Source organism: Coturnix japonica, chromosome 5, assembly GCF_001577835.2.
Source record: "Coturnix japonica isolate 7356 chromosome 5, Coturnix japonica 2.1, whole genome shotgun sequence".
NCBI lineage: Eukaryota > Metazoa > Chordata > Aves > Galliformes > Phasianidae > Coturnix > Coturnix japonica.
In genome coordinates this window covers 48,184,677-48,203,675 of record NC_029520.1, presented here as the reverse complement: position 1 = coordinate 48,203,675, position 18,999 = coordinate 48,184,677, and the positions used below count along the sequence as shown (strand labels likewise).

At 39.0% G+C, this 18,999-nt stretch overlaps 1 protein-coding gene across 1 annotated transcript in view; it reads right to left on the bottom strand.

Moving 5' to 3' along the window:
* Positions 1-18,999, bottom strand: part of ESR2 (estrogen receptor 2) — a 75,765-nt gene that overhangs the window by 42,014 nt on the left and 14,752 nt on the right. Inside the window, exon 3 of the mRNA XM_032444792.1 lies at positions 17,766-17,943. The gene's annotated coding sequence lies outside the window, so the exon portion shown is untranslated. The remainder of the gene's footprint in view (positions 1-17,765; positions 17,944-18,999) is intronic.

The following is an 18,999-nucleotide window of genomic DNA, read 5'->3' as shown; positions in this document are numbered from 1 at the left end:
TCTTAGACATTCTGGACATTATTAATAAATGACTTTGACAGTGTTTTTAACACCAGCTGCAATAATATGGAGGGAAAAGAGGGGGCTTTTTTGTGGGGTTTTTCTTTCTTTCTTTTTACATAACTACATTCCTTTCCAAGCAAACCGAATTAACCAGTAGCTGTTTAAGGTGTTATTTTACCAAGTTTACATTTATTTAAAGAAAATTGAAGACATGCATCAAGGTCCAACTCTCAATTATACACTGGGATTGCTTTCAAAATGTTTGATTAGTTGCACAGAGCATTAACCTCATTTACTCTAGAGAAACTGACATGCTCATAAATTTGTTTGGATAAAGCATCGTGTTATTCACCCTTGCAGTTTAGATGCAAACATACCTTCAAACCTACATAACCTTCCAAATCTTTCAGCTGAATTTGGAGGTTTGACTGTTGTCAACCCATGAAGCTGAATTAGCCCTGCCACCTTTGCTATCAACAGCTTCCCTGCAAGCACAGCCAGCACCAAGTCAAAGAGGTATTACTGTCCACTCCGTCTGCTGTTCCCATAATTACTTCACACTAATTCAGTTTTTCTCAGCATTAGATCTGCATTTTTACCTTGTTTCTCTACATTCTTTTCCTTGAGCTTCCCCATCTCCACATATTACTATTTCTTGCAGGTCACAACATAGATGTTTTTAATCTGAGATTTGCTTTGTCTGTAACAGATGAGGCTTTTTGCAAGCTACAGGGGATTCAAATCCCTACTGCCAGCACTTTTTGATCACTGGTTTTTACACAGCTCCAGACCTGTCTTTCCAACCCTATTTGTGCCCCTTGTAGCCCCTAAACCCTGTTTAAGGGTAAAGTCATGCTCTAGAGCATCCTAGGTACAAACACATAGGAATGTAAAGGTTTACAGATACATTCTACATAAGAGCAATTTATTTATTTATTCCTAAATAGGCTTTAGGAATGAAAGGCTTCAGGCCCCAGCACAGCTCTCCAATCCTGCAAGCTCCTTCATTTAAATACTGGCCCTTGCTAAAGCTCCCCTCCTCCCTTTGTTCATTTATTTTTAAGCAAATACGCTTTTTGCATCTTTCACAGGACAACAATAGAGGCGGTGAAGGGCCCTTTCCTTTCTTACAAACAAATAGCAAAAACTTCAGAAATCTGAGAGCACAAGGAGGACAATAACTCATTGCACCTGTGGGTTTCAGGCAGCCAACAGCAGAAGTTAGACTCTAAAGGACATCAGAGCAGTCAAAAGATCCATATGGGTACCCTTTGCTCAGGAATTCAACTACTAAAACAGGTAAACTAAAACTGACTTTCTTTGGGCAAACCTGCCAGAAACAACAACAGGCCCTGTCATCAGGCACCTTACAGCACACCAGGTTTCTGTAGATGATAATTGTTCTGTATTTGGATTGCCATCACTGACTCCAAGATGTGTTACCACAGGCATATCCAAGACAGAATGTACAGGTTCTACTTGGCAGAGTCCTGACAAAGATTAAAACACTACAGGGTCTGTAGAAGCATCCATAAAATGCAGCTCGAGAAGGGGAACAAGGACTACATACACCAAGCATTAGTAACAGCTTTAAGTAGTTACCTATGAATTATATTTCTGTTCTCCATTCAGATCTTCTCTCAGTTGGAAGCCACATCTATTCTGGGTAATAAAAGCAAAAACCTTCAATCAAAGCAAATTAAGATTTTATTAAGAAATCTGTGTGTTAAATAGCCAGATGGAATAAAGATTCACAAGATAAACAATCAGGAACAGGATGGCATTAGGCAGCAGACAAAGAAAAAAAAGTCAAATTTCTTTCATATACATATGACATATAGCAATATTTCCTAAAACAACAGAAAAGGAGAAGGTCTTTAATTATTACCAATTCCTGGTTGGTTTGGAGGCAGAGAGGTGATAAGAGGAGAAGTGTCAAGACAGGAGTTTCTCTGCATAGAAAGAGATTATTAGGCACCAAGTTACAGCACTTTGTAATTGGAGCAGCACCTGGCTGAGAGACACACGGAGCAACTACAACGAGCCTTGAGACAATACACAGAGACAAAAATAATCCAGATAAAGGTAGGTCGGGATGGCACGCTCCCCATTGTTTACAGGTGCACAGGAAGAATATATTAATGGCAATAAATTCAAATGCAGCTCCCTTAAAGAAAGGTGTTGTAGTGAATGAAATGGGTAAACTTACTGATTGACAGCCAGGCTCATCACTGACGTGTGCATAAACTCTGTATCATCCCAGCTGCAAGGAGTTACAACGTTATTACCTTATTCAAGGCGAGCAACGCTGGGACCATAGGCGATTTTACTATGCCAATACAGCTTGCCTCTTGTCTGTAAACTTCCCAAGTAACTACCAAGTTTTCTTCTTAGCAGTCCTACTCTATTTAGCACTCCAGTTCTCACAGCCACAACTTGGCTTTCCTGCAAATTCGTACCATATGAGCAATTTAAAGAGTGGTTTGACTTCAGGATTCACCTAACAAAGAACCTTTTCACCTCCTCCCACAAGTTTTAAAGCTGTTACAATAAAAGGATAACGCTGAAGGAGGAGTAAAGAAAAATGGCCAGAACAGAACTGCAGAAGGAATCTTTTGGGGGGCAATGTTCGTTAGTGATTACATTTTCTTCCATGCTTATTATTTAATTGCTCTGGCACGAAGGATGCAGCATTAAGATCTGCAGAAATAATTGTCATAATTATACCTAAAAGAATTTGAAAGAAACATCAAAAAGGCAAAAGGCTACACTTCACATCAGTGAGTATCTGGTGGGTGAATACCTGACTCTGTTACCATGGCTTCCGCCCCAGTACCATACACTTAATTTCATAATGATTCCTCTATAAAAGAGAAATCATGGTTACATGGGAAGGTCTATTTCCACTCCACACATACACACACACACACAAAAAAAAACAAAACTGCCCTGAAGAATAACATTGTCACTACCTCTTCAAGTCAATAAAGCTTTTAGCCACAGCATCAGACATTCTCTGTGAGGCTACCAGTTTCAAGCTGAGTGGAGACATGCCTAGATAAGGAGAGGCTGGGTTCAAAGGCTCTCCCCTACTACCACAACTCAGTCTACTGTCTGACTTCATTTAAGTCTTTCCATATAGAATGCTGAGCCACACCTTAAGGTCTTATATCATGCTCCTGTATCTTCCCTTAAGGGTTTGGCCTTGACTATTCTGCTATAGTAGAACATGTCTGTTAGGACTCATATCTCCTGAAGTAGGAATTAAGTTATTCTAAATAAACACTCATTTTCTTCTGAAATCTCTGCTTCTTTGCAGAAGCTATGGAGAAGGCAACTGTGCTCCTTAAAAACCAAAACCAGACATTGTTTCCCCAGCCTTTCCACTTCCAGAGAAGTTGTTTTTAGAGATGCCAGATACAAAGTCTTTCCTATGGCATGAGCTCTTTCTTGTCTGTACTTGTCTCCTGGACAAGTTCAAGAAAAAAAAAAAAAACCACAAACAATATACATAGCTTTATAATCCAGAAGTACTTGGAGAAGGTTTGTTTCTATAAGGCTGCAAAGAACCAGCAAAAAGAGTTAGTTATTTACATTTAATAAATAGATGAAATCAATGTGATGTCATTCAGAGAGACCCAGCCAGGCTTGAGCAGTAGACCAAGGTGAACCTCTGAGGTTTAATACATTCAAGTGCAAGGCGTTGCACCTGGGTTATAGCAACCTCTAATACCAATACAAGCTGGGGGATGTAAAGACAGAGTACAGCATTACTGAAAGAAGTATTGATGGATGGCAGGGAGACGTGAGCCAGAAATGTGCCCTCGCAGCCCAGAAAGCAAACTGCATCCTGGGCTGCATCCAAAGCAGCACAGTCAGCAGTGTGAGGAAGGTTATCCTGCCCCTCTGTGCTGGTGGGACCTCACCTTGAGTACCGTGTACAGATGTAAAGTCTCTAGTACAGGAGAGCTGTGGACCTGTTCGAGTACATGCAGGGGAGTGCCAAAAAATCATTCAAGGGATGAAACACGTACCCTATGAGGACAGGCTGAGAGAGCTGGGGCTCTTCAGCCTGAAGAAGAGAAGGCTCTGGGGAGACCTGAGAGCAGCCTTTCAGTATCTGACAGAGGACTGTAAGAAAGAAGGGACAGAGTCTTCAGTAGAGTCTGTTGTGAGAGGCTAAGGTGAAACAGTTTCAGACTAAAGGAGGGAAGATTTAGATAGAATATAAGGAAGAAGTTTTTTTACAATAAAGATGATAAGGCCTTGGTACGGGTTGGCCAGGAAAGTGGTGGATGCCCTAACCCTGGAGACACCCAAGGTCAGGCTGGATGGGGCCCTGAGCACCTGATGGAGCTGTGGGTGTCCCTGTTCATTGCAGGGGGGTTGGACTAGATGACCTGTAAGGGTCCCTTCCAAATCAAACAATTATATGATGAATGTGAACCATGCAATTACAGAAGATAATTTATTTGAAGGACATGACTGCTGTCATTTATTATATCTATTCAACGTTATTAATGATTATTACCTCCTTTTTTGTTGAGAAAAAAAGGCAGTGGGGATGGAAAGAATAGCTGGGCAAGATAGAAAAGGCCTGCTAGCTGAAAGCAATAAATAATGAATTTGCTTCAGTATGGGGATAAAAAGTAACTGCTCACAGCTAATACCCTTGAATAGTTTTTCAACATCAAGTACAGCTGTCCTTAATTCAAAGTCTCTTTTGCAATCCAACTAATATGCTCAAGCAAACAGAAATATACTTTCTTTTCTCAGTAGATAACCTGAATCCAACTAGAAAAGCAAAGTTCAAGATGCAGAAGATTCTGCCGGTAGGAGAACAAGAGAAGAGAGAGAGTTACAAAGCCAGCTGAAGTGGCTGAAAGATTCCCAAAGTATTTACAGCAATTGTAGCAACTGAGCTTTATTCTTTGATCAATACAGACACTTAAAAACAACTTGCCCTTTAAGAAGTCTGCTTAAAAAGAAATAAAAACACAATAACACCACAGTTTGAAAAGAAAAACAAGAGTTTTCGGTAATGTTACCACAAAGAAGCAGATACAAAAGGTAGTGACTCTTCCCACATAATCTTCTATTCATTGTTTCCACTGTCAGACTTCATTTTGCAGCAAGTTTTAGTTCAACTTCCCCTTTAGAACTAATCAGTCTTCAACAGCAGCAGCTACTGATGGAGGTCATATTGGGTCATCTCCACTTGTCTGACAGTTGGCTGCCATCACTGGAATAGGCTTACCAGGGAGGTTGTTGAATCACCATCCCTGGATGTGTTTAAGAGCCATTTGGATGTGGTGCTCAGGGATATGATTTAGCAGAGGGTTGTTAGAGTTAGGGTACTATGGTTGGCTGCGGTTGGACTTGATGATCTTCAAGGTCTTTTCCAAACTGGGCAATTCTATGATGATTCTATGATCACCAGCAGGTTTCTTCCTTGCCTTCTCAGGACCTCCTAATCCCTCCCTGTTCTTTATGTTGAAGCTCACCCAACCCAATGTAAGTTGAGTTTGGGAACTGCACAGAAAGATATCCCAGGAAAAGGAGAGGAAAAAAGACAGGGAGAATTTCTCCTTTTTTCCATCTTACTGCTAGGCTAGTAATATAAAACTGCTCTGGAGAGGTCAGACAAAGAGAATAGTAGAGCTGCACAAGCGAGCAGGGGTGGAGGAGGAAAGACTGCTCCTTTGGCTGACTACATACTGCTAAACCAGATCAGTTCCTTTCTTTCTACAAGAACTTCTAGCTACAGCTCTAGCACCAACTGGATAAAATTCAAGGATAAAATTGGATTCAACCCAGGCCACACTTCCTACGTGAATCCCCCCATCCCAAGCTGTCAAGCAGTCAGCAACCTACCCAAAAACATTAAGAACCATCATGTGTCCCAGTTTCCCTAGGTCTCCCTTGCCACATCTGATCTAGCAAGAGAGCAGTACAATGGGAAACAGAAGCCAGCATGAAGTGTCAGATAAACGTTAGGGTATGTTCTATAGCTTGGAAGGTCCTTTTGTTACCTTGTGCTAGTGCATTGTTCTCCCGCAGTGCACTCCTACCATAGTGACAGTTTCATCTGACACCAGCTTTCTTCCACTTCTTGACATCAAGCCTGCTGGAGTCAGAATACATTTGGACAACACTCTCAGAAACATGGTTTGATTTTTGGGTGGTCTATGTGGAACCAGGAGTTGGAACAGTTATCCTTGTGGGACCCTTCCAATTTGGGATATTCTGTCATTCTATGACTGTATGACTTCTCGGACCACATCCTTTTCCTGCTTTCCATGACCTACATTCACCCTCCCGATGGAAACACCTTTCTCCTTCTATTACCATTGCCCCATAACAGATTAGGAATTCAGGTTAAAGTCAGGTGATCGGAAAAAAATCAAAACAAACAAACTATAAAAGCTATCACTTCCTCAAGGAAACCTAAAAATAGAAAATTTCTAAACTCACACAATTCTCAACAATAAATGCAATAATAAAATATGAATACTGTATTCAGCGGAGTAGTGAAAGAACAGCATCTTATGCAAGGCTGCATTTTGATGGGTTTAAGACTGGCTGCAAGCCACAACTGCTTTTTCCTCCAGCAAGTACTTGTAAACTAAATCACACTGCAAGCAACAGAATGGAGCAACCTGAAATAGATCCAACCCATATGAGAAGGTGCAAGTAGGTTGTGTTGTGGACTACCTATGAAGCTGCTAATGATCACTGTAGAGCTAGGGTTTGAATAGGCTGGACTGAAATTATTGCAGAAGTCAGCCTTGCAAGTTCTCTTCACCTCCCAGCTTGGAGTCCTTTCTATATTCTTTTAAGTCTGAGACATAGGCTCAGAACTGGTTTAACAGCAGATATAAAAACTAAAGTAATACTCTTTTCTTCCTCCTTGTTTCATGAAAGACATGCTAAGAGAAAGAAAAGAAAGATTTCAGAGCAGCTTCAGTCACATGGAGAGGAGCAGTGGGACTATCCTTATATGCCTTGCAGTGCAACAGGGTGCTGCTAATCAATGCAAGAGCTGATTCTGTTCTGTACTAAGTAGTAGTGCTGAACTCAACCTTGATCTGGCTGCTGCATGATCTACAGAGAACCTATGGCTCAGGCTCACCTCAGCCCAACAACTTGCATCCTCTGAGAACAAAAATGCATTTTTTGACATGTATAATTTATCAAACTATATAGCTCAGAAAACCTACCCAACCTCACAGAATTCAGCAAGGTTTACAAAGCAGAATCAAGCACCGGAAGGAAAAATGATCCAAGTCCAGTTCACCAGAATTTTCACAGATGTGGACTTTCTCTTCATGGACTTTCTCTTCTCTTTCTGTTTATAATACAAGAATTGCTCTGCGAGACTAAGTAAATCCTACAGGTAGCAATGTGCTCATCCAAGTACAACTGAGAATGAAACTAATTCTTGTAAATCTTCAAGGTTCCTTGAAAAAATATCTTGCTCATATCTGCTCTTAAACAAATACGAGCAAAAGCTATAGATTAAATGTTCTTTAAATTGTATCAGTGCAAAACTATCAAGAAAAAGATTCAGACATAACACCGGCAGTGCGAGTGTCGATACCTTCTGTTAGATTTTCCCTGACACTCCAAAGTTAGTTTGGGGAAAATCCTCTACAAAAGAAGGCACAGAAATTGTTCTTTTCACCTGTTACCTTGTCAAATAAAAGGTAATATTGAAAAGGAAAGGAGTGGAGCCTGATTTGTTTGAATTTTTGGAAAACAAATCTTCAAGAAAAAAAGAAGAAAAAGAGACATAGTCCCAAAGAAGGTCCGGCTGTCTAGGTCAGGGAATTAGCAAGGACAGTCATCTGGATGACTGGCTGCAGCTTCACGCTTACTCTATTGAACTCTGCCCTATGTGTTGCCTGGCTGCTCAAAGCTGAATGGATTGAACTTAGATTTCCTACTGAGTAGGCAATAACAATGGGGAAAGAGAATAGCAGCAAATAATCCTCTGGACTGTTCCATCTTAAAAATACACTTGTACATAATACACTTGAAGAATAAAATCCAGTCTTTAAAGTAATTTCTCTTAACTTTATTATCCTTTTTGTTTTCCAGAAGATGTCTGCTTCCTTTGCTGCTTTGCATGTTAACTTGATGAGGCCAGACGGTCAGGCCAAGCACCTCTTTCAGTACTCCTGCATTCATTCCCAATCACGATTCAAAAAGAAAACTACGTGGCTCAGTACAGCATTAAGAAATTAAATACTGAATATAAACAACACCTAGGTGAATTCTGTACTAGCAAGCTCGGGTCAAGGAATTCCTAACTTTCCCATATTTTCTACTTTTAAGTGCTCATTAAACAAATTTGTTCTAAGAATTTAAGGTCAATCTCTGCTCTAAGTCCACGATTTTATACCGTCTGGGGTCTGCAGTCCTTTCTCTTTAACAGAAACTTACCATTGACTTCCAGAATACTCATAAAACTCTGATCAGAGTAGTGATTAATCAAAACAGTTCTTTTTTACTCTTTCTGAAAGATTCTCCACAAAAAGCTCCAAGCGGTTTTTGTTTTTCTCTCATACTCAAGCTAGAAACACTTCTCTTTTCAGTTTCCTCTTTCCTTCCTTACTTTTAAACACATTCAACCACAAGCAGATCAAAACCTGCCAGCTTGTACTTGCATTCCAAGTGGTCTCAGAAGTATCTTCCCGTGTTTCAATTATTGTTAAACAAAAGGACATATCATTGTTCCCACTTCCAACCAGAATGGAAAGCAACCAGCATACCCATCAGTCTCAAGGAGATTTTTACCTAGTCTTTAAGGATGTGAAAAGCAATAACCAACAATGGTAAGTTTTCAAAGGGCAGCTTCCATCTAAAAGTCCAATAATACAGAGTGCACTTGAAAGGATCAGGGCCTGGACATGTAAAATCAGCACCCAAAATTGAGAGAAAGTTTTGACATTTTAACCTTAATCTTATTCTGTCAGTTTCCTCATCTATTAGATGAAGGATGGAGCTGTGAGAGATCCTCACATAAAACAAGGAGGCAGAGAGAAAGATAGGAAAGGACACTCACAAAATCCACATGATTGTGAACACTGGCAGCAGCAGAGACAGCATTTACTTCTGTTGCACTTGTTCTGAAAGCAATAAAGACAAGGTTGGAGAACAGCAACATTGGCTGTAGCTGAGTACAAACAGCATTGCTACTCCTCTCCCAGAGATATTTCATTTTGAAGAGACAAAAAAATATCATAAACATCGGACACATTTAACAAATTAATTTTCAGTTTCATCAGTTTCTGCCTGGGCAGAAATATGAGGAAATATAATGATAGTGATGTTAGGAATTATGAAGGAAAAGAATGTAAGTCCAGTCCTGAACAAGTTCAACATAAAATAATGATAACATAACTTAATTATTCTATCCAAGTATTCCATGCAGAGAAAAACTTTACAACATGCAGAATAAAGGCAGTGGGTTGGTTTATGTCTTTTCAGAGGTTTAGAGAAAATGTCAGTAGTGTGTCTGCACAAAGACAAATATATACGTATATAAATACATCCACACATACACACACACACACACACACACATATACATATACAAATACATCCAAACTAAGGCTAACAGAAATTTCCAGGAAAACAATACCAGGGTCAGCTGCCTGAAGGAGGAAGAAAAACATCATGAGCTGGTTAAGGGGATAAATACAGGGATAAAAGGCAAGGGTATTAATTGGGTTTCCTCTTCCATTCCTCACATGAAGTGTCCATGTGAGATGAAGTCAAAGGAAAAAAACCTTCTTTACAAGAAGCAAAGGCAAACAGGGATCTGCATTTCATGATCTTGCATCTCAGTTTCTCATCATATCTCTGAAAGGATGACACTAGAGGGACGTCACTGAACAAAGCTGAACTAAGATCAATATTTAGAATTTAAACTTGAGTGCATTATTCCTGGAACTATGAGAAGTGCCTAGGCTCAAAATAGCTAAAAACACTTACTAGGAGCTGTGAAGTTTTAGCAGCAACAGCATTTAGGACAACCCAGGAAGACTTATAGAGAAGGGAAAGGCTGGAAGGGAATGATATTTCATGTTACAGAAGAGCAGCTGCAGCTGTCTGGATGAGTGGAAATCACCCATTTGCTTCGAGTTCAAATAAAATCTAGACATGAAAGTAGGACGAGTCCTGCTGTACCTTTCTGATTCCTACCCAAAGAAAACACTGTATTTGTCAGAAGATCATAGTGTTCAGCCAGTTTCAGTGATGCAAATACAAGTTTGCCTTATTTTGCCTCTATTTCCTCACTATGCTCACTACTGAAACTTCATCAGGTACAAGAACCAGGAGTCTGTTAATAGGCACTTGCTGAAATGCAGTTGTTACTGGATAATACAACAGTCATTAATCCATACAAGAGTCCACACCAGAGATACCATGCCTCACAGAGACTAGCAGGCTGAGGCAGCAGCTCTTCCCACTGAATGCTTTGGAAGATATGAACCTATCCTGGTATCCACACCTCAAGGCTGATGACTATTGGAGGAATTGACTGAATACTGCTGGTTAATCCACTCTCCTCCAAATGTTAAACTAGTTTTTTTTTTTAGTGTGTTCAGCGCTGAAATAAGAGCCTGTAATTTTGAAGCAGGTAGATTTCTATACGACATATTTGTGACATTCAAATTATTCCTGCCAATGCCTTTTGCAATCTTGGAAGAAAGAAAAGGCCAGCACAATGAAGGATGCTTTTGTGTAATTTACATTGTTAGTTTCTGGTTGATATTTAAACTATTTCTTGCACATGCACTGTATATTCTGCCTCACTGACCAGCAAATTGCATTCAGAATCTAATTTATTAAATGGTTTCTCCTGTCAGGAGAATGTTCTCACTGTAATAGTGATATTTTATCCTGTCAAGAAAATGATTACGCTAAAACATCTTAGTAAATACCATAAACTACCCAATAACATCAAAAATTGAAGATGTACAAAGGCTATCCAATTACTCGGGAAACTTCTAAATTTTCAGGTAACAGAACTCATTTTCTTCTTGAATGAGTAATCAAGGAAATATCATCTTCTTTTATACTGATCGTAGTATAAGGTACAGCCTAAGAACAGGAGCATAAAATGGTCTATTACATTTTCTTTATTAGTATTAGAAAATCATTTTCAAAATTATTTCTCTGTTTTTTTCTTTTTCTTTTTTTTTTCTGGGAAAGGAACCTCCTTTCTAGATTATTTTATGCCCTGTCTCCAGATTCGTAGCTGTATGGAACTGTCGCTGGGTGGAAGGACTCAGTGTCTGTGAGAAGTTCTGCCCTTGCTCAAGTCACTGTACGTCCTGCCGTTAAATTCAACAGGGCCAGGAACTCTACTGCTGTATGGGATTAAATACAGGGAAATTATTATTCAACACCAAGAATCATCACAAGACTTCATGGATGAGACTTCGCTTGTGTTGTGTGTCAAAAAGGCCAAAGCAGAGTGAGCACAAACAGCATAGCCAGGATACAATCATCTAAACGTCCTGAAGCTTGTTAGCTGAGCTCACTAAGATTTTATATCACCATAAGAAGTTTAGGTTTGAAGGCTTCTTATCGACTAATTCTGTGCCTAGTGGAAACTAAAATAATCTCTGCATTGCTAGAGGTGTGCTAGGAGCAGTCTCAGCATTGCCAGCTATCCTGGTCCTAGCTGCACCCTCTTGCCAAGGTCCACTCATGTCACAGGGAGAGGATCTCAAGTGTGGAGCACCATAGTGCCAAGCTCCACTCTCATTAATAAAACAACCTTGAATAAACATGGGATAGACTACTGATATTTACTAGAGCTGCTCCAAAAGTAATGCCTGCTATTTTATTATGTTGACCAGAAGCAAATATTGATGGCATGGCAGTAAAAGTTGAAACTTCCTGGCAACATTCCATCACATTTTGTTGCTGTGTGACAGATGGCAGCAGAGGGCCATTCTAACAAAATGGAGTGTGACATGGAAGTGTGTATGAAGCAAAGGTGCGTTACTGAATTCCTCCATATAGAAAACATTCTGTCCACTGAAATTCATTCACACTTGCTGATCATTTATAGAAACCCAAAAGTGGATGTGAATACAGTGAGGTGGTGGGTGGGTGACGTGTTTCAACAGTGGTGACAGAGACAGTGGATCATCTCTACTAGTGCAGATTATTACTAGTGCAGCCTGCAGGCTCTTACTCATCACTGGCAAAAACACATAGCTAATGGTGGTGGCTATGTTGAAAAAGAATGTTTTCTAGCTGAGAATTTACACTATCCAATGGTGTCATTGTGTTCTTTGTATCTGCACTAGTTTCCATCGAAATAGATAGGAGGCATTACTTCTGGAGCAACCTATACAGAATCAGAAACATGTCAGCTTAAACAAAATATTTCCCCACAGAAGTAAAAATTCCTATCTTTGGGGCAATGTGCTGTTTTACCACGACACAGCATGCAGTAAGTCTGAAATTGCCTATTATTTCCCAAGTTGCATTTTTGGGATGAAAAAAAAGACACCCACTTGGCTACCAGATCTAATTCTCTCCTGACGACTACTTGTATTTCTTTTGATTTTGATTTAGTTCATTCAGGTTTTGTGCAAGTTTAGGTTACTTGAACTATTTATAATCTCATAATTGGAAAGTATTTACATTTAAATATTGTTCTACAATATGAGATGATTAATCTGCACAAACGTTTTTTTTAAATGACTTTCTAAACTGTGAGAGTTTGCTTGCTGCCTATAAGCAATCATAAATGATTCTGTATAGTTTTTAATCCATAGATTTCTCTGAAGCAAAGCCCAAGGCGTGTTCTGTAATAAAATTCCAGTGGATAAGATTATAGTCATGAATAATAAGTGAGAACCTGCCCAAAGTCTAGCACTTCCAGGCTTTCATTTCTTCTCCTAGTAATAAACGTGAAGTTCTTTGGTACATTTACAACTACAGTAACTGACTAATTTTCACCCAACAGGTCATGTTCTCAGAAGTATTATGAAGAGCAGTGATACAGAGACACTGAACATTTTATTTCTTATTACGAGAAATAAAATTTTACTCCCGAACACTTGGAAACAACTTTTTATCTCCTGCATTCATCATTACCAAAAAGCACCTAAAGCTGCAGATAGATGAGGAAGGACAATGCAAAAAACATTCAACCTAGATGTTTGCCAAAGCTTTTTTTTTTTTTAGATAGCAACTGGTCTCTTGTCATCACTTTATCTTCTACCTATTGTCCAAATACAATGGAGTGGAAGTCTTAAAGTGTGCAGATCAATAGGTAGGAAAAGGAGGTGTGTTATTTTCTGAATACTGTTCGCCTTTTATTACCCAGCCTTCAAAATGAAGGATTACAGCACCAGATGAACCCAGTTTTGGGACTAAATTCAATAAGAAAGAGTGTATTTCCAAATAAATCTATGAATTATGTCTACATGTCTACAAGTTTAGCACTGTATTAACAGTCCTTCAAGCTGCCTTTTCACACTTTGTACTTCAAGTGGATTAAAGAAAATAAATATTGCATATTCATAATATGCTTTGATTTGGATATTTTAAAATTTGTCATAAATGGAAAGGACACAATCATTAATGAATGTGTTACATTAAGCTAGGTCACTGGACTAAAGTCTACCAACAAGTGCTAAGGGTCCAAGGTGCTCAGACTCAACATCTCTAGGACACAACCTCACTGATTATCTAACAATCCTAAAGAAAGCTCATAGAATTTCAGGACAGACTGATGTGGACGGTAACGTCATTACAGGTGATTATCTACAGTTTGAGAAATCTCTCAAATAATAGATCTGGGCAGGCAGACAGAAGGAAAAGCATAGAAAAAAAAGGTGGCACAACTTCCTGATTTACTGGGTTCTGAAATCCCCTCTCTGTGTTTTCTCCCATATAACATTTCACCAGATGTGATCCACAAATACACATATTCCTATCATATCTTTTATCCAGATTAATTTTCTTGATTGATCTTAGAATATATCTCCAACACTCCAACATGTAGCAAAAAGGATAAAGGTTAGGAAGATGGCAGTCAACAAACAGCTTAGTGTTACCATAGAAAAACCCTAATATTGAAAGTGGGCGTAACAATGAGGAAGAAAAAAAGAGATGTTCTAATAATCCTACTTACATCTTTCTTCAACAGTTCGTCAGTCTTTGTGTTTGCAGGCTCCTCAGGAAATGAACCTGTCTTTACCTTACAACTTCCATGATATTTTGAACACCTGCAGATTTGATCTAAAGAAAAGTAATAGGAAAGAGAGCTACTCTGTGTATTGCAGTGAAGAGCAAAGCCAGACACAGAACTCGTCTTGAAAGTAGTGTCCATATCATTCCACCATTCCACTTCTTGTTTTAGTGAACATAATTCCTGATATTTAGGAAAGCTCTGATGTTCTAAAGAATAAAAATAAAAAAATAATTTTAAAAAAATTTAAAAACCCTTTTTGATTGATTACAGTTAAACCTCAAAAATTGATCTTTGTCCATCTTTAAAACTCTGGATAAACCGACTCCTAATTGTTTCTTTTAAAGGAACAATACACTTATAATGTGATTCCTCTCTATCAAACAGTAATTTTCTTCTGAAATGTACTGAGTATCCATCTTTGTGCCAAAAAATAATCATTCTTTCAGACTGCTGAAGAAGTCTCTCAAAAACTCCTTAAGCATTCATCTATGAGCAAAGAGTCAACTTCTATTAGCTAGAGTATCCAAAAAACTGTTTAATAAGCTTTTTAAGATTATCTTAAGAGACCTTAATGATCTGCTTTAATGACAATAGGCAGACAAAAAAGTACCTGGCTCTCTTTTTTGCTTCATCTTGCTATTTCTTCAAGTGTTCTTTTAGCTGAGTGCAGCTCATTAGTCACCGCTTCCAACATACACTGTCTTTGTCCTTCTCTATTTCACAGTCTGCAGATATTTGTTCTGTTCTCAAACTGACCACCTTTCCAGGTAGTTCTTTTTTTTTTTTTTTCAGACCTCTACAAGCCTTCCAAAAATACTTGGGGATCTTCTATGAAGGAAGTTTCACTAGAGAAAGGATTTAACATATTCTACACAACTTTCTCCTTTTGTTTCTCTCAACAGCACAGGGCGAAAGGGCAGTTCAGATTTGCCCAGATGCTAACATAAAATAGATACCAGAAACAGACTTTAATTGAAAAATACACACGTCCATATTTTGCTGAAGCACTTAAAATCCTCCTGTTGCATGAAATTTATATTGCAGAATTAACTGAAAAGCACTGTACCCAGTGCTAAAATGGAAGATACAACATTCTACATTTGAAGACTCCCTATAAATCCTAAAGGAAATGGCAATTTGAATTAGAGAGATCTATGCCAAACCATTCTATGATCCTATGCTTGCACATTTCTGGGTCTTTCATTGCATAGAATTACTGTGTCATTTTTGGCTGGCGTTATATCAGTCATTCAAGCAGCTGTTGCTCAGGAGTGCAGCCAACCAAAGCAGGCTCTGCTAGTTTCAGTCTTGTCCTTGGAGGAAATGGACTTTCAGTTCCATGCTTTTTTTTCCCCCCCTCTTTTGCAGAAGTTTGTAGAATTAGACCTTGGGAAATATTTTGGATGTCTCTAGGAAAACATTATCGTTATTTCAGTATTCTGCATCGTCAGTATAGCCTCACATCTCTCAACAGTACAAAATCACATCAAGGCATTATTTCTTGGGCTAAGAAAATGGTCACAGTAAAGTAATACCGAGTTCACTCAGAAAAAAACTGCAATCATTTTTCCTGCTTATTACACAGTGTACATTACTTTTATTTTCTAAGAGAAAGGCCACAACTGTTGTCTTTTTTGCTAAATGTTTTCATGGCAGCTAAATTCAGCACTATTCTCATAGGAAGACACTCCCTTTCCTTACAATTTGTACACCTCCAAAAGGGATAAAAAATCCTTTTATATTTCATTACCTTTTGACTTCTTGTTTCACAAGGTGAAAAAAAGAACATTCTGCTTGTGCCTGAGGCAAGGAGAGCATCTGTACTTTGTGCTCTTTATGGCAGAATTATGGCTTCAGGTCCCTCCAGCATCATCCAATATTCCCATAACTTAGTAGTCAGGAAATACCTGGGTGCTAAAGCTCAGCAACAAGAGAAAGTGACCTGCTGTTGAACTTGAGAACAGCAAGTACTGTCCCTTAGCACAGTAGCAGTTTGAGGTATCATAAATTAATGCTATTTTTCTTACAACAGTGTAAAGAGAACATCTTGTTTTCCTTCTCTGCTAAATAACATAGGTCTTCACAGTGACACTAGCCAAATGATAGTTGTCAGAAGAGGTAAATAAGAAGAATTCCCTACCTTTACTTGGTGTCACTGGTTGTTTGATGAAGTCAGCTGCTGCAACATCTTCCCTTTACCATATTTCTTGACGTAAATTCACTTTATTCACTTTATCTCACCTACTAATTTTAAACTTCCTGTCCAGCATAGTCAATGCTTTTTCAAGAGCACAACGCCCGTCTTCTCCAGCCAATGTTCTTCCAAAGTATTGTGAACAATGTAGTTAAAAAAGATAGGTACCTGATGACAGTGCTACAGTTTGCTGTCCTACTTACGGCTCAAGTCAGGGAATGAAAGCAATATTGAAATATATATAGCGCAATAAGAGAATTCTAGTCTCATTCAACAGCAAACACCTTTCGTTATTTACACAAACCTTTAGTGTACTTGTGGATATACCAAGTGAATGGCAAGTCAACAAAGGAATTATTTTCCTTCTGAGATACCATTGATTCTGCTGACCTGGAGCAGCTGGGGAGGATGTTTCCTCTAGGGACAATTCACCAGCTGGAAATTGCTGCACAAGAACATGTTAGTTACAGTGAGGAGCCAAAGTACGTAATGCTTCAAGGAGAGCATTCTGTCTCCCTATAACCAATTATTTCAGCTCAAAACAAACAAATATATAAACAAACAAAAACCACCATGAATGCTCTGCCAGCACTACTCTATCACTATTTTGGCTAGAGTTTACCTTCTCAGGCAGCAGTGGGGAGAGAAATACTGCTTCAGATTGATAAAGGAGATACTACTGTCTTTTTTTCTGAGAGGAGTTGTTGACTCTAATCACATCCACTTAGATTTCAGTCTCAGAGTCGGCATGTTTGGTGATCTGTTACATGGACAATAAGACCTGCTGTGGCAGCCCACAGCTGAGCCCACTGATACACTTTAAGAACCAGACTCAGGTTGGAGTTGTTAATAATTGTTGAGAGATGATTATGGACATCTTTTACATTTCCATACTGCTGTGGATGTGTTTATTCTGCATCAGTACAAAGCTGGAGCATGAGATTTTAAATCCATCTGTTACTTTACCTGAACTCCCCACATACCTCATTATTAGCTAAGCCACTAGACTTCATAACCACACAGCAGGTAGGTTGCACACAATGTCTTTACCACTACTAATTCATCTAAAAGCCAATTGCATCCCATGACCCAGAAACGTGCTCTATGCATGCTGAAGTTGCTGAGAAGGGCACAAAAGCTCCTTCATCATCTCCTGTTAAATCAGTGCTCATGGATTTGATCAGAGATGACAATAAAAACAAGTGTCCCCCAAGGAAGAGGGGACAAAAGGTTATTTCCTCTGGTAGCACAGAGGAATGTAGGAATGAAAAGTGTAGCCATGGAAGTCACTGTGATGATTCCCCTCTCTGCAAATAAAGAGGGAGTTGAATACTCTTACCTTTCTTAACTGAAATCCTTGCCACTTGCCATTAACATCACATAGGAGGATAACCTGCCTCTGTCTTCTCAGCTTCTTCTCTAGGCTGTTTCCACTCTTCTTTCTCCCTCTCCATAGAGAAATCCAGAATAAAATATTAATAAGCGCTCTTCAGAACAAGACTGGCTGCAAGTGGAATCTAGGGATAAGCAAATATCAAGAAGGTTACAAATGCATGTATCTCTTGGAGATTTCTTGGCTTCTGAGAGGAAGAAAAGCTGGTTTAAGTTAGGAAAACTTTTCAAGGAGTAGTGACTTCTCTTTTTAACAAGCTGCAACATAGCCTACTTGTGACTGTGAGTGAGAATATCTTTCCAGCTAAATTTTAACAAGGACAATAAAAAGTCCTATGTATTAGACACAAGACTACATGACAGTCCATAATAGTTATTTTTTTCATTGAAATAATTGAAAATGACTGTTAAGACACAGCTTCAATGTAGCATCAGGGGTTAAAATTGTATCTCCTCAAAGAAAACGGTTGGTTACATGGTTCAAATACTGCTTCCACAGCCATTACTACTAATGAGAGGCAATCCACTGATATTTCGATAGCATCATCCTTCTTAAATACATGTGATAGCAATCAATATCAAAAATTATGAGGTACGTGAGAGAGCATCCTTGTACACCACCTGTGCTGTCTCCTATGACTTAGCTTAATTCTACTGACTACTACCCAGTCATACTGTCCTTTCAACTGTCCTCTTGGTCAGAGGATACCTTTATTATTACTGATGATACATGATTCCAAAAGTGGGGAATGTGGCAAGAGAGGTTGTGATCAGGTAAGGAATTCTGTACCATAAGGAGAATATCTCCAGTGCCTCCAGTCATACCTCAAGGTGTAACCTCCAGCACAGAATAAAACCTTCCTATTAAAAAATAGGAAGAATCTCAAACTCCTCTAATCTCCTGCTAAAAGAGATTTTCCAAACTTCCGTCATCTACTGTGACACAGTGCTGAAATCTGCCTAGTGATACTGTGACACCATCTATCATGAAAAAATGTAAGTTTTACCCATTATAACTACTGCTGGTGGTGCTCAAGGCAGTAAGCACAGGAAAAATCTGAATGATCCACATCTTGTAACTCCAGGAATTACATTATTTCAAGTCCCATTACCCTGCACATCCTTTAGCTGCTCTGTGCACTTCCTTAACGTATGCTGAATGATGGATTAACTCTCTCCTA